We start from the raw sequence: 14,735 nt of genomic DNA on the forward strand, positions 1-14,735 counted from the left end.
GGTGGTGCTATCTGCGCGGGCGCGCAAAGCGTGCGTGCGCGCGCATTGCGACTTCAAGGTTACGGGTGTGTGCGCGGGGTCGGTTTGTGCTTTAGGCCCAATTTGTGCACAGTGCAAGCCTAACTCTCGGGTTAATGTATGGAAGGTGGAGTGCGCGTATGCGTGGATGGTGCTCTATTTTTTCAAAATTTTTCTATGTTTTTGCACCAATCTAAGCATTCTAAACCCCCAAACAGCTACCAAAACACCATAAAACCTTATTTAACATGCTATACTACTAATTAAACTAAACAAAATATGAAATCAAGCTAATTCCTACCAATATTTACAGTAGAGAAAAATGAAAAGAATTTACCATGGTGGGTTGTCTCCCACCTAGCACTTTTGTTTATTGTCCTTAAGTTGGACTTATGGGGAGCTCCTCTCAAGGTGGATTGTGCTTGAATTCATCTTGGAACTCCCACCAATGCTTGGTTCTCTATTGTGCCCCAAGATTTCTCATGGATTGAGCCAAGTGTTGATGGAGTTCTTCACAAGCTTGGGGCTCCCAATGTTGATCCTCTTTTTCTAATCCGGGATCCCACACTTTATTTTCACACCCGTCTTGAAGTTGATCATCATTATTTATCCATCCGGGTGGTAAGCAATATGAATTCTCAAGGTGATACCAAACTCTCCTTTTAGACCCATTCAAGTGAGCACTAGCCCAACCCTTGCATCTAAGCTTTGAAGTATCGACCAAGATGAGCCTTGATTTGAAACGCCAACCACTAAACATTCTTCTCTTACGCTTTATCCCACAAATCATCCTAAGTTGACAATTCGTTTCAAGCAAACCATACCCAAGTGGGACAATAAAGCTAATAGAAATGAGTTTTACCCACTCAAGTGAAGGAATATATGACAACCTAGGCAAAGTAGCTTCCAAGGATTTTGATAAAGCATACTCAACTCCCGTCCTTCTTTTTCTAAGGACTTCCCCCTCTTCACAAGATTTTTCAAATTCAATCTTTGTTTATCAATTTCATCTAACTCTTCTCCATCACTCAAATCATAGATGGGAGGTTGAGAGAAATCTACCTCCACATCGCTCTCTTCTTCATCGGGAGAAGGTTCTTCAATTTCAAGGGATTCTCCACCACTAGGATTTGATGCTTGATCTTCATCACCAGGGGAACTCAATTCTTGCTCTATTCCTTCCAAGTCTTCATATGGGATATTCATTGGAGGTTGTGTACATTCCTCCTCAACATCAACTTCAATCTTCTTGGAGGGGTTTTCTTCAACTCTAGGTTCCCATGGAGGTTCCACATTTCCTAAGTCTTTAACCACTTCTTCCTTTTCTTCAATAGTCATGGGTTCCTCTAATTGTTCTAACACAAAGTAGCATTTTCCTCATTTTCCACCCGAGTTTCCAATCTCTCCTTCATGCTATGCTCTTCTTTTGATTCTCCACATGTAGCCATGGGAGTTCCTTGAGTGTCCAAAAGTTAGGATGCTAGCCGGTTTACCACCTCGTCCAAGGTGGTCATGAATTGTTGCACATCCCTTGTCATCTCCTCTTGTCCTTGAAGAAGAACACCGAGGGTTTCATCCATTAGAGGTTAGGGTGGATGGGAGGATTCATCATATTGGGGGAAGGGTTCATAATAGGAAGGTGGTTCATCATAAGTAGGGTGTGGTGGTTCAACATTCTCCACTTTTTCTACTTGTTGCACAACATGCTCCATGGTTGCTTGAAATTGATCCAATGCTTCCCTGAGACGATCCATTGACTCTTGTTCCGCTTGGATATCATGATAGGGATCATATGGCTCTTGGATCGATGGAAATGAATATTCTTCCATGTGAGGTTGTGGTGGAAGGTAGAATTCATCTTCTAGTTGAAAATTTTCATTTATTAAAGGTGGTTCTTGGAAGTATTGAGGTTGGAATGGTGGCGGTTCTATGTGTGGCTCATATGGCTCAAAAGGTGGTTGGTATGGTGGATATGGATTAGGGTCATATGAAGGTGCTTGGTGGTAGAGGGCTTGTGAGTATGGTTCATGTTAAGGATATGACTCATAGGCATATGGTGGTGGTTCTTGAAAGTCACAAGGAGATTCACCATAGCCATTTGATTGGTATGCATCATAGAATGGCTCTTCTTCATATTGCATTGGTGGAGGTTGTTGCCATGAGGATTGATCATATGCATATGGTTCCTCCCACCTTTGAGTGTCCCATCCTTGATACACATTCTCATTGAAGTTCTCATCACCTACAATATAGTTGTAATCACACTCATAGCCAAAGTGAGAATTCATGATGAAAAGAGAAGATAAAGACAAAAGCTAATAGAAAACAAGAGAAACGAAATTCTACAACTAGCAAATAAAGCAAAATGCAAGATATTCACACTATTCACATATGTACAATAACCAATATCCTCACACCATTGCAATTCTCCGGCAACGGCGCCATTTTGATGAATGGATTTTTGATGGTATAGAATTTCACAAATGAAGTCTCGTCGAAGTATAGTTTCTAAACCAAGCAATAATCCTTTCATACAAAAGATTGTTTGTCACTAGTACAAACCCCTAAAATTTATAAACTGAAGTATTGAACCTCGGGTCGTTCTCCCAAGGAATTACAATAAAGTGTCTTGTTATTGGTTGTGAGTTATTTTGGGGTTTTTGAGATTTTAGACAAGAAATATAAATGGCAAAGAAAATAAACTAACAACTAACAAAGCTCTTGGCAAATTATGAGAACTAGAAGTCCTATCCTAGTTATCCTCCTCAATTGTGACAACAAATTGTCCATTGCTCCCACTTAGTTAACCTCTAACCATGGAGAAAAGTCAAGTGGATGAATCAATTTGATTCCTCAAGTCCTAATCAACTCCTAAAGGAAAGACTAGCTTTAGAGACATTCAAATAATCAATTAGCAACTTCTAATTATCAATCAACAAAGGAATTAGATAACTCAAGAGTCACTAATTACTCAACCAAGGCCAAGAGGAACAAAATCTACACTAAAACCAAAAGAAGCATTTTATCGAACACGTAAGAGGCATAAAAGGAAAGCATAGTAAATCAACAACAAGAACAAAATCTAACAACACTTATTGAAAGGAATTAACAACAACAATCAAAAGAAACACAATTATTATGAATTACCTTGAATTGAATTGAAAGAAAAGTAGAAGAAGCAAGAGTAGATCTACAACAAAGTATAAGAACAACATAAAGGAATTACAACAAAAGAATGGAAAAAGAATGAATATAACAACAAAGAATTGAAGAGTAAAAGTAGAAGAAAGAGTGAATGAAAGCCTAGATCTAAGAACTAAACCTAATCCTAATCCTAATTCTAGAGAGAAGTGAGAGCTTCTTGATGTGTGGAAAACGATCCAACACAAAACTCACCGGCAAGTGTACCGGGTCGCATCAAGTAATAATAACTCACATGAGTGAGGTCGATCCCACAGGGATTGAAGGATTGAGCAATTTTAGTTTAGTGGGTGATTTAGTCAAGCGAATCAAGTTTTGGTTGAGTGATGTGTGTTTAACAAGAAGTAATGACAGTAAATGTAAAGGGGGAAGGGAAAAGTGCAGTAAATTAAAGAACAGGAAGATAAATTTGCAGAAGCTTAAAGAACAAGAAAGTAAATGACTGAAACTTAAAGTGCAAGAAATGTAAATTACACGCCAAAAACTTGATGTGTGGAAAACGATCCAACACAAAACTCACCGGCAAGTGTACCGGGTCGCATCAAGTAATAATAACTCACATGAGTGAGGTCGATCCCACAGGGATTGAAGGATTGAGCATTTTTAGTTTAGTGGGTGATTTAGTCAAGCGAATCAAGTTTTGGTTGAGTGATGTGTGTTTAACAAGAAGTAAATGACAGTAAATGTAAAGGGGGAAGGGAAAAGTGCAGTAAATTAAAGAACAGGAAGATAAATTTGCAGAAGCTTAAAGAACAAGAAAGTAAATGACTGAAACTTAAAGTGCAAGAAATGTAAATTACACGCCAAAAACTTGATGTGTGGAAAACGATCCAACACAAAACTCACCGGCAAGTGTACCGGGTCGCATCAAGTAATAATAACTCACATGAGTGAGGTCGATCCCACAGGGATTGAAGGATTGAGCATTTTTAGTTTAGTGGGTGATTTAGTCAAGCGAATCAAGTTTTGGTTGAGTGATGTGTGTTTAACAAGAAGTAAATGACAGTAAATGTAAAGGGGGAAGGGAAAAGTGCAGTAAATTAAAGAACAGGAAGATAAATTTGCAGAAGCTTAAAGAACAAGAAAGTAAATGACTGAAACTTAAAGTGCAAGAAATGTAAATTACAGTAACTTAAATGGCAAGAAAGATAAATGGCTTGAATATAAAAGGGGTTTGAGGACTGGGATTGCAGAATCTAAACCAAGAGAAAGTAAATTGCAACAATTAAGAGAGCAAAAATTGAATCAGAAGCAATAAGCATTCAAACAGAAAGGAAATAAAATGTAGCAGAGGTTCACAGAAGAACCAAAAGTAAAATTGGGTCTCAGGTCTCAAGAGACTAGGTAGCAGAGCCTAGATCTCTATTTGCCTTCCTAGATCCAAGTTAGCAAAGCAATTGACAAGAATTAGAAGAGAAAGCAGTAGAAGAACAGAAATCAGATTCAATTATGCAGAAAACAAATTGAAAAGAGTTTGAATGGGAATTGAGACAGAATTTCCTCAATTTCACACACCCAAAACTCAGAAACAGAAGAGTAGAATTGCCCAAGTACGAATGAGGAAGGAGATCAGTCAATTCTCCCTTGATCCTCTTAGTGCTCGGTCAAGTCTCTCAAGAAAGCTCAAAGAAAGTGCAAATTCAAAGGCTAAACCAAAAGTAAGTCAAAAGGTAAAAAAATTCCCAAAAAAAAAGGTCCTCATTACATCAAACTAGCTTCTATTTATACACTTTCTATTCTTGGATTTTGGGATTTGGATGGGCTTTTGATTTGGTGAAGAAATGAATTCAAATGGATTTTTAATTTGAATTTTTGGCCCATTAAAAGTCACTCTCAGGAGGCTGCCCTGCCCTTGTGGAGGGCAGGGCAGAAAATTGGTGCATGGTGGTGCGTCCGTGGTGCGGCTGGTGCGGCCTTGTGCGAGTTTGGTGCGCCCTGATGCGTGGAACGCTGCCCTGCCCGCGCCAAGGGCAGGGCAGGAAAAGTTGGCGCGCCAGATTTGAGCTTGGTGCATAGGATGCTGCCCTGCCCTCGCGGAGGGCAGGGCAGAAAAAATTGGTGCTGCCAGGAGAGGATTGTGGTGCGCGCTGGTGCTGCCAGGAGAGGATTTGGTGCGCCAGATTTGTGTGTGGTGCGCCAAGATCGTGCGCCAATCCAAATACTGCCCTGCCCGTGCCAAGGGCAGGGCAGAGTTCCCTCTTCCACGTCCCGTGTTCGAAACACGGCTGGGGCACAAATTCAATTAATTTCCTTGGCTTCTTGGCACGGCAATCAACCTTAGTTCTTGGCTTCCTCATGGTTCCTTGTTCGATCCTTGTAGCATGCATGGGTGACATTTTTCCCTTGAATTTCTTCCTTAGAGAGCCCGATTCTGCCCTCCACAAGGGCAGGGCAAGGTTCTCTTCCTCTTGGTCCCAAGGCACATTTTGTGCTCTGCCCTTGTAGTGGGCAGGGCAGAGTTGCCTTCTCTTCTTGGTTCTCTTATGTTGCCCTCCTAGAGGGCAGTCTGCCCTTGTGGAGGGCAATGTTGCCTCCCCCTTAGCATGCGGCACGCTTCTTATTGCTTCGGCCACGCTTTCCTTTCCTTAGGCTACACTTCTTAGGCCACGCTTTTCCTTTTCTTTTCTTTTCTTCACCTACAATAAACCAAAACAACCACTCCAAGTATCACTAAATTCAAGAGGCTTATAAATCAATTAAAATTCAATTAAAATTAGCTCAAACCTCATGATTTAACATTAATTTCATGGTGGTTGCTTGATTTAGAGAAGTTATGCATTTTCACTCCAAATCACTTACTTAGGATGCAAGAAAGTGCATAAATGCTAACAAAACAAGTGAAATTAGCTTGAAAAATGGGTATATGATGACTTGTCATCACAACACCAAACTTAAATCTTGCTTGTCCCCAAGCAAGCCTCAAAACTAAGAGTAAATGAAATGAATAGGAAAAGGATACTTATCCTTATTATGCAGATAGCAGAACTTGATCTATGGGGCATTTATGCAGACAATGACAACTCAAGTTATTGTTCTTGTTACATAATATACATTTTGCATCAAAGGTTTGCTAAACTTGCTGTTATAAGACTCACTCTTTGATTCTTCCCTTGCTAACTTTTCTTGGCTTATAATGCTTTAACAAGCTTATTATTCTTTTAGAGGTTGGGTGTCAAATGCTGCAGCATAGCCTTTGGCTTTATTTTCTTTCTTTTTGCTCAACATTTTTCCACCACAGACACATGGCTCATTAATTCTTCCTAGGATCATTGATGCCCAGCATCTCTTTGGATAACTAAATGTTTTGTATCCAAGTTGCTCTTTATTGTGGATTTTCAATTGGCCATCCCAAATCAGTTGATCTAAGTGACCGGGTTTCAAAATACCCCTTAGAATTTACTCATCCAAGCAGATCTTAGTACAAGAACGCCACAGGCATATGTCCTAAGGTTCAAGCTATTGGTGTCCAACCTTTATTCTTTGTTTTTCTTGCCACTTTGGCTTTTTCTTTCCCTTTTTCTTTCTGTTTTTGTTACCAAGGGCTTTTTCATTATTGATAGGAGTTTTTATAACAGCAAGCTAACTCACACTTGAATGAGAATGATATTATGCAACAATTATTTCATGAGTTATGCATTTAATCAAACACATATACCACCACCAACTTCCATTCATACTTATGCAACATTGGATATTTCACTTTTCAATTCAAACCAAACTCTTTTATTTAAGCATATGGGAAACAAAGCAATATTCAAGCTAAGTGATGGATAACAAGCAATATGCAGACTTAGCATTTTTAACAAGCAATTTCACTTGCAACTAGATGAACACTTTAGCAAGACATGCAATGGTTCCCATGTTCGAAACAATACACAGCAGCAAGGATTAAGTTCAGATACAACCTTTGAAGTTGCAGCCCTTTGATTCTTCCTTCTGTTGTGTTCTCTTTGAGTTAAGATGCATAGTATCTTCAATTGTTGACTCATGTTCTGCATAATCCTCAAAGTTGCTTGCTTCTCAAGCCCTTAGTTATATGGTTAGTATGCATAAACTGAGTGTGGCTCCAGGATTGATTTTTTTGTGTAGGGACACCAAACTTAATTGTTTGCCACTACCTCAGATGTAACAAGTTAACCATAATTGAAACCATGTATCCTTGCTAAAAGTGAATGAAATTAAAACTAGAAAACAATTCAACAGTTGAATAATATGTTTGATTGCTTGGAGCTAGAATCATGCAAGAGGTGAGAATGTATTAAATGATATTTTTGGTGGAACACCAAACTTAGAAGTTTTCATTCTCCCTCAAATTGTTTTGGTGTGCAACACCAAACTTAACTCTTGCAATGCATACCAATTATTCAACATTTTTATTGAAAAGCTATGAAAAGAAACTACCTCAGGTTGGGTTGCCTCCCAACAAGCGCTCTTTTATTGTCACTAGCTTGACATCTTCATTTTTGCTTCAAGAGGGATTTAGGTTCTGGACCTCCTTTTCTTTGTTCCATTGCCCCCCTAGATACAGTTTTGCTCTATGACCATTTGCTGTAAACTGACTCTTTGTTGCTTCATCTAGCAATTCAATACTCCCATAAGGAAAAACCTTAGTCACCAAGTATGGACCAGTCCATTTAGACTTAAGCTTGCCAGGGAATATCTTGAGCCGTGAATTATACAGGAGTACTTGTTGTCCAGGTTTGAACTCTTTCTTCAAAATCTTCCTGTCATGCCATCTCTTAGCTTTCTCCTTGTATATCTTGGTATTTTCATAGGCTTCTAGCCTAAACTCATCTAGCTCATTCAGCTGCAACAATCTTTTCTCTCCTGCTGCTTCAGAATCCAAATTTAGAAGTTTAGTGGCCCAAAAGGCTTTATGCTCAAGCTCTACAGGGAGATGACAAGATTTGCCATATAACAGTTGAAATGGGGATTTCCCAATAGGAGTTTTAAAAGCTGTTCTGTATGCCCAAAGTGCATCTTCCAACTTCCTAGCCCAATCCTTTCTTGTGCTACCAACTGTTTTTTCTAGGATCTTCTTTAGTTCCCTGTTTGCTAATTCTGCTTGCCCATTAGTTTGGGGATGATATGGTGTGGCTACCTTATGAATAACTCCATATTTGTGGAGAAGTTTCTCCATTTGTCTATTACAGAAATGGCCACCACCATCACTGATGAGACCCTTGGGCACTCCATATCTAGTAAAGATGTGCTTCTTTAGGAATTGAAGGACAATTTGTGCATCACAGGTAGTTGTGGCTATGGCTTCCACCCATTTTGAAACATATTCCACTGCTACCAAGATATATCTAAATGAATAAGAAGGAGGAAAGGGTCCCATGAAATCAATGCCCCATAGATCAAATAATTCTACTTCCAAAATGAAGTTCTGTGGCATCTCGTTCCTTCTTGTTAGTCCTCCTGCTCTTTGACATTCATTACATTGGTGGACAAACTCCCTGGCATCTTTGAAGATGGTTGGCCAATAGAAACCACTTTGTAGAATCTTTGCTGCTGTTCTTTCTGGACCAAAGTGTCCACCATAAGCTGAGCCATGGCAATGCCATAATATATCTTTTGTTTCACTTTCAGGAATACATCTCCTGATTATTCCATCAGAGCACCTTCTGAACAGATAGGGTTCATCCCACAAGAACTTCTTTGCTTCATTGATTAGTTTCCTCACTTGTTGCTTAGTGAATTCTTGCGGTATCTTTCTCCCTACTTTGTAGTTTGCCTTATCAGCGAACCATGGTGTTTGTTGGATCAGCATAAGATGTTCATCTGGGAAGCTTTCATTCACAGGTAATGAAGCCTTTTGAATTGTTTCTGGTGGTAGTCTTGACAAATGATCAGCAACTAGATTTTCAGTGCCTTTCCTGTCCCTTACCTCAATGTCAAATTCTTGTAAGAGTAGAATCCACCTGATAAGTCTTGGTTTAGCATCCTGTTTTGACATCAAATACTTGAGAGCAGCATGATCAGTATAAACCACAATTTTAGATCCTATCAAGTACGATCTAAACTTATCAAATGCATAGACTACAGCTAACAATTCCTTCTCTGTTGTAGTGTAATTTTTTTGAGCTTCATTCAATACTTTACTTGCATAATATATGACATGATGCAAGTTTCCCTTCTTCTGTCCAAGTACAGCACCAATTGCAATTTCACTTGCATCACACATGAGTTCAAATGGTAAGTTCCAATCCGGTGGTGTGATAATTGGTGCTGTTGTGAGTTTATGTTTTAAAGTTTCAAAAGCATGCTGGCAATTTTTATCAAAAACAAAAGGTTGATCAATCATTAAAAGGTTACTCAAAGGTTTGGCTATTTTAGAAAAATCTTTGATAAACCTTCTATAAAATCCTGCATGCCCCAAGAAACTTCTAACAGATTTCACATTAGTTGGTGGAGGGAGTTTTTCTATTATTTCTACTTTTGCCTTGTTAACCTCTATTCCTCTTCTTGAAACTTTATGACCAAGAACAATCCCCTCAGGTACCATGAAATGGCACTTCTCCCAGTTCAAAACCAAATTAGTTTCTTGGCACCATTTCAAAACAAGAGTTAGATGGTTTAGGCAAGTATTGAAACTATCACCAAAAACAGAGAAGTCATCCATGAAAACCTCTAAAAATTTTTCAACCATATCTGAGAAAATGGAAAGCATACACCTTTGAAAAGTGGCTGGGGCATTGCATAATCCGAATGGCATTCTTCTATAGGCAAAAACTCCAACTGGGCATGTGAATGAAGTCTTTTCTTGGTCTTTTGGATCCACCACTATCTGATTATACCCAGAATAACCATCCAGGAAGCAATAATAAGCATGGCCAGCCAACCTTTCAAGCATTTGATCAATGAAGGGGAGTGGGAAGTGATCTTTGCGTGTGGCATCATTCAGCCTTCTATAGTCAATACACATTCTCCACCCTGTCACAGTTCTGGTGGGAATGAGTTCACTCTTCTCATTAACAATGACTGTCATCCCACCTTTCTTTGGTACTACTTGGACTGGGCTTATCCATGAGCTATCAGAAATAGGATATATGATTCCTGCATTCCATAACTTCATCACTTCCTTCTGGACAACTTCCTTCATTGCAGGGTTTAGTCTTCTCTGAGGTTGAATTACTGCTTTGGAATTGTCCTCCAAAAGAATCTTATGCATGCATACTGTAGGGCTGATGCCTTTCAAGTCATCAATGGTCCATCCTAAGGCATCCTTGTGAGCTCTGAGAACATCAAGAAGCTCTCCTTCTTCTTTCTTTGTCAAAGCTGAATTGATGATCACCGGGAGGCTTTCTGAAGTGCCAAGAAATGCATATTTGAGATGAGAAGGTAATGGCTTCAATTCTTGCTTTTGCACCTCTTCTTTCTTGCTTAGTTCCACTTCTTTGTTTATGAAAGCCTCAGCCACATGTTCCTCTATTGTTTCTTGATTATCTTCTTCTTGCTCATGCTGATCAATGTCTAACATTTCTTCCACCAGGCTTTCTATCATGTCCACCCTCAAATGATCTTCCTTCTCTGGGGGGTGTTGCATTGACTTAAAAACATTGATGATCATTTGCTCATTGTGTACTCTGAAAATCATTTCTCCTTTTTCCACATCAATAATGGCTCTTGCAGTTGCTAGAAATGGTCTACCCAAGATGATTGAATTGTTGCCTTCCTCATCGGTATCTAGGATTACAAAGTCTGCAGGGAAGATAAACTCTCCAACCTTTACTAGCAAATTTTCCACAATTCCATTTGGTGTCTTGATTGATCTGTCTGCCATGACTAGTGACATCCTGGTGGGTTTGAGCTCTTCTATGGCCAACTTCTTCATCATGGACAAGGGCATTAAGTTGATACTAGCTCCAAGATCACAAAGAGCTTTGTCCAAGGATAGTTTGCCTATAGTGCATGACACTACAAAACTCCCTGGATCCTTGAGTTTTGGTGGGATTCCCTTTTGGAGCACGGCACTACATTCCTCACTAAGCATCACCGTTTCCTTCTCATTCCAATCTCTTTTCTTGTTGATGAGCTCCTTTAAGAACTTGGCATATAAAGGCATTTGCTCCAAAGCTTCTGCCAAAGGTATGTTGATTTCCAACTTCTTGAAAGTTTCAAGAAATTTGTGAAAGTGCTGATCCTTTGTTTCCTTGTGAAATCTCTGTGGATAAGGTAGTGGTGGTGTTGGGCTCTTCTCCACTTGATGCTGTTTTGGGGTTGGTTCTTCCATGATTTGCTTTCCTTTCTTCAAATTCTGTGGTTTACTTTCTTCCTCTGTGAGTTTTTCTGGAGCATTCTTGCTTATCATGTCTTTGTTGATGGCTTCATCATTCTTTGTTGGCTCAGTGTCATTCTCCATAAGCTTCTTTGTTGCTCCTTGGTTACCATCCACTAACATCTTTCCACTTCTTAGTTGCACGACCTTGCATTCTTCCTTTGGGTTGGGAATGGTGTCACTAGGTAGTGAACTTGATGGTTTTTCAACAGAAATCTTCTTAGAGATTTGTCCAATCTGCCTCTCTAGGTTCTTCATGGAGGCTTCTTGGTTCTTGGTTGTCAATTCTTGGTTCTTCATCAGTTTCTCCATGAGCAGCTCTAGAATGGTGATTCTCTGTGAATCTTGTGAAATGGGTTGATTTTGGGGTGTTGATGGATGAAGATAAGTGTTTTGGTTAGTTGGGTGGTTATTGGGTGGGTATTGGTTAGAATTTGGGTAGTTGTTTTGTGGTTTTCTGTATGAATTTTGGTTAGTGTTTGGCTGGGGGTTGTGGTTTGTGTTTTTCCAATTATTCTGGCCTGTGTTTCTTTGCCATGGTTGTTGGTTTTTGTTCCGAGGGTTACCTGAAACGTGTAGCTCGGTCGTCTGGAGAGGCCCGAGGTGGGGGTTCAGGGACCCGAGCTTGATATGCAGAGTGGTTGGGGGTTGTACCTGCAATGACACTCCGATGCTTAAGTTAGCATGGGTCCAAGCAGATATGTGTAGAATGTGGAATGAATGCCATACCTGGGTGCTCCAGTGTATTTATAGTAGTTGGCCGTGATCTTCCCTGGATAAGATATTCTTATCTTATCTTATCTTTGGGAGTTTTATCTCTATCTTTGTGGAACCGCCTTTTCTAGGCCTTTTCGGCCTTTTTAGGTTTTGGGCTGCGTTCCTTTTGATGGGCCTTCCTTGCTTTATTGTCCGAGGTCCGACCTTTAGGCGTGAGCCTTAGGACGAGGTCGGACCTTTTATGAATTTGCCGAGTTGGAGGAGCCCGGTCAGGGTATGAACAGTGCCCCTGCCCGAGTTCGTCCTTTTTGGGAGGTCGAGCTCGGGCATAGCAGTTTTTCAAAATTCAAAAATGGCCGTTCCTGCATTTATTGCATTTTACCGTTTTTCCTCGATTTCCGTTCGGGCCCTGTGAAGGCTTTATTTATTTGCCCCTTTCCTCCTTGTCTGCGTTTTGTTTTTCTTTATCCTTTTTCGAGCACTGCTTCTTCTTTCTCTTTGCTCTGCTTCCCCGAATCTCTCCGTGTGTCTTTCTGGGGTTTCCTCTGTGCCGTCGTTTCGTTATCCTTGCTTCGGGGCTCGTCGTCTTCGTTTCTTTCTTCCAGGTTTGTTCCCATGTTTCTCTTTTCTTGTGCACATATGCTTCTGTTCTTTGTGTGGCTCTTGTTTGTTTTCTTTTATGCCTGGGTTGCCCCGAAAAGAGGCGCCGCCATTGCTTGTTGTTTGTATATATGGGGGGGGCTCTTTTTGTTTCTCTGGTATTTTTTTTGTTCCGGGTTGCCGCATTTTCTTCGTGGGGTTTTTGTTTCTTGCTTTGCTGAATGGGTTTTCGTTGTCTTCTTTATGTGATTTTTGCTTGCTGTTGTATTCTTCTTTGTAGGTAAGAATTTTATGTCTCGAAAGGTTCTTCAAGCGATGTCGACTAAGATTCCATGTGGTCTTGGTTGGGTAGACCCTCTTCCTCTAAGAGTCCCTTCTGTGGTAGATTCTGAGTATTTAGCTAGGTTCCGTAGGGACTGTAGCATATGTGAAAATAGAGAGTCTGAGAGGGATTATGAACTAGTAGCCCCGGATTCCGAGGAGAGAGTGTGCTTCCCGCCCTTAGATAGTTCCGAGAAGCTCTTCTTTTATGCTTATGATTGTTTTTTCTCTAAGCTGAGTGTCCGACTTCCCTTTACCGATCTGGAGTCCGAGGTGTTATGGTCTTGTAACCTTGCCCCTACGTAGCTCCATCCAAATTCTTGGGCGTTTTTAAAGCTGTTTCAACTTTTGTGTCAGTTTTTGGGCGTCTCTCCCTCTATTTCTCTTTTTTCCTATTTGTTTGTGTTGACGAAGCCGGGGTCGGGTGGAGGGAAGGTATCTTGGGTTTCTTTTAGGCTAACCAGGGAAGGAAGTTTTGTACCCTGTATGATGAGTCTTTTCATGATTTTAAGAACTTTTATTTCAAGTTCCGGGCTACTGGAGACGTCCGACCTTTCTTTCTAGATGAGAGTGGGGAGCCTTCTTTTCCTCTTTGTTGGCAGGAGAATGTAGTGTCTACTAAGTATACCCTTGAGAGTCTAGATGAGGTGGAGCAGGCTTTTGTGGGTGTGGTGAGCAGTTTATGGGGTCGGGCACCTCACTTGGACACGAAGAAAATGTTGGGAGATCCAAGCCTTCTCTGTTCCGAGTTAGGTAGTTCCCGACCTCTCCGAGATTCATCTTTTTTAGTATTTTGGTTTTGCTTGTTTTGGTGGAATTTCTATTTGTGGTAATCCTTTTTCTTTTATTTCTGCAGAGATGTCTTCTCAGGCGGATTCCATGAAGTACCTTCGTCGGACGAAGAAGTCTGTGGCTGCTCGAAATATCGAGGCTGGGGAGGCTTCTGCCCGATCTTCTCCGAAGAAGACTACTGTGGGTGTTACTACTCGGTCGAAGACTATTCCGACTCCCCAGTTCCGAGCTATAAATCAAGATCCTCCGACCTCTGGACCCGGTCACTCTTCCCCGCCTTCGTCCTCGGGTCCTCCTCCCAAGAAACAGAAGACCTCCCAAGAGCTTGCGGGTTTTAATGACAAGGATTTTGATGCTCTTGGTTGGATTGAACAGCATATTCTCCCTCAGACCTTTATTTCTACTGATGATGTGTCTATGGAGCACCATTTTCAGTATATGGCGCGGAGTTGTGTCCGGATGGCTAGTCTTCATGCCGCTATTGCCCGGGAGTTCAAGAAATCCCCCATTGGTGCGACCAGCTCCCGACTTGAGAAGGCTCAGTCTGAGTTCGAGAGGATTAGTGGACTGAAGGCTGCTAGGATTACTGAGCTGGAGGCATCTTTGGAGAAAGAGAAAGCTAAGGCTACCGCGGCTGTGGCGGCAGCGAATGCATCTGAGGAGATGGCGAAGGCGGCTACAGAGAATTATACTCGGACATATGCTGAGCTTGTGGAGACAAAGGAGAGATTGCAATCTGCTCAGGATGATTTTTACGAGCTAGAAGGTCATGTGGCTAAGGGTATGGATGCTATGTTTGAAAATT

Source organism: Arachis hypogaea, chromosome 6, assembly GCF_003086295.3.
Source record: "Arachis hypogaea cultivar Tifrunner chromosome 6, arahy.Tifrunner.gnm2.J5K5, whole genome shotgun sequence".
Classification (NCBI taxonomy): Eukaryota; Viridiplantae; Streptophyta; class Magnoliopsida; order Fabales; family Fabaceae; genus Arachis; species Arachis hypogaea.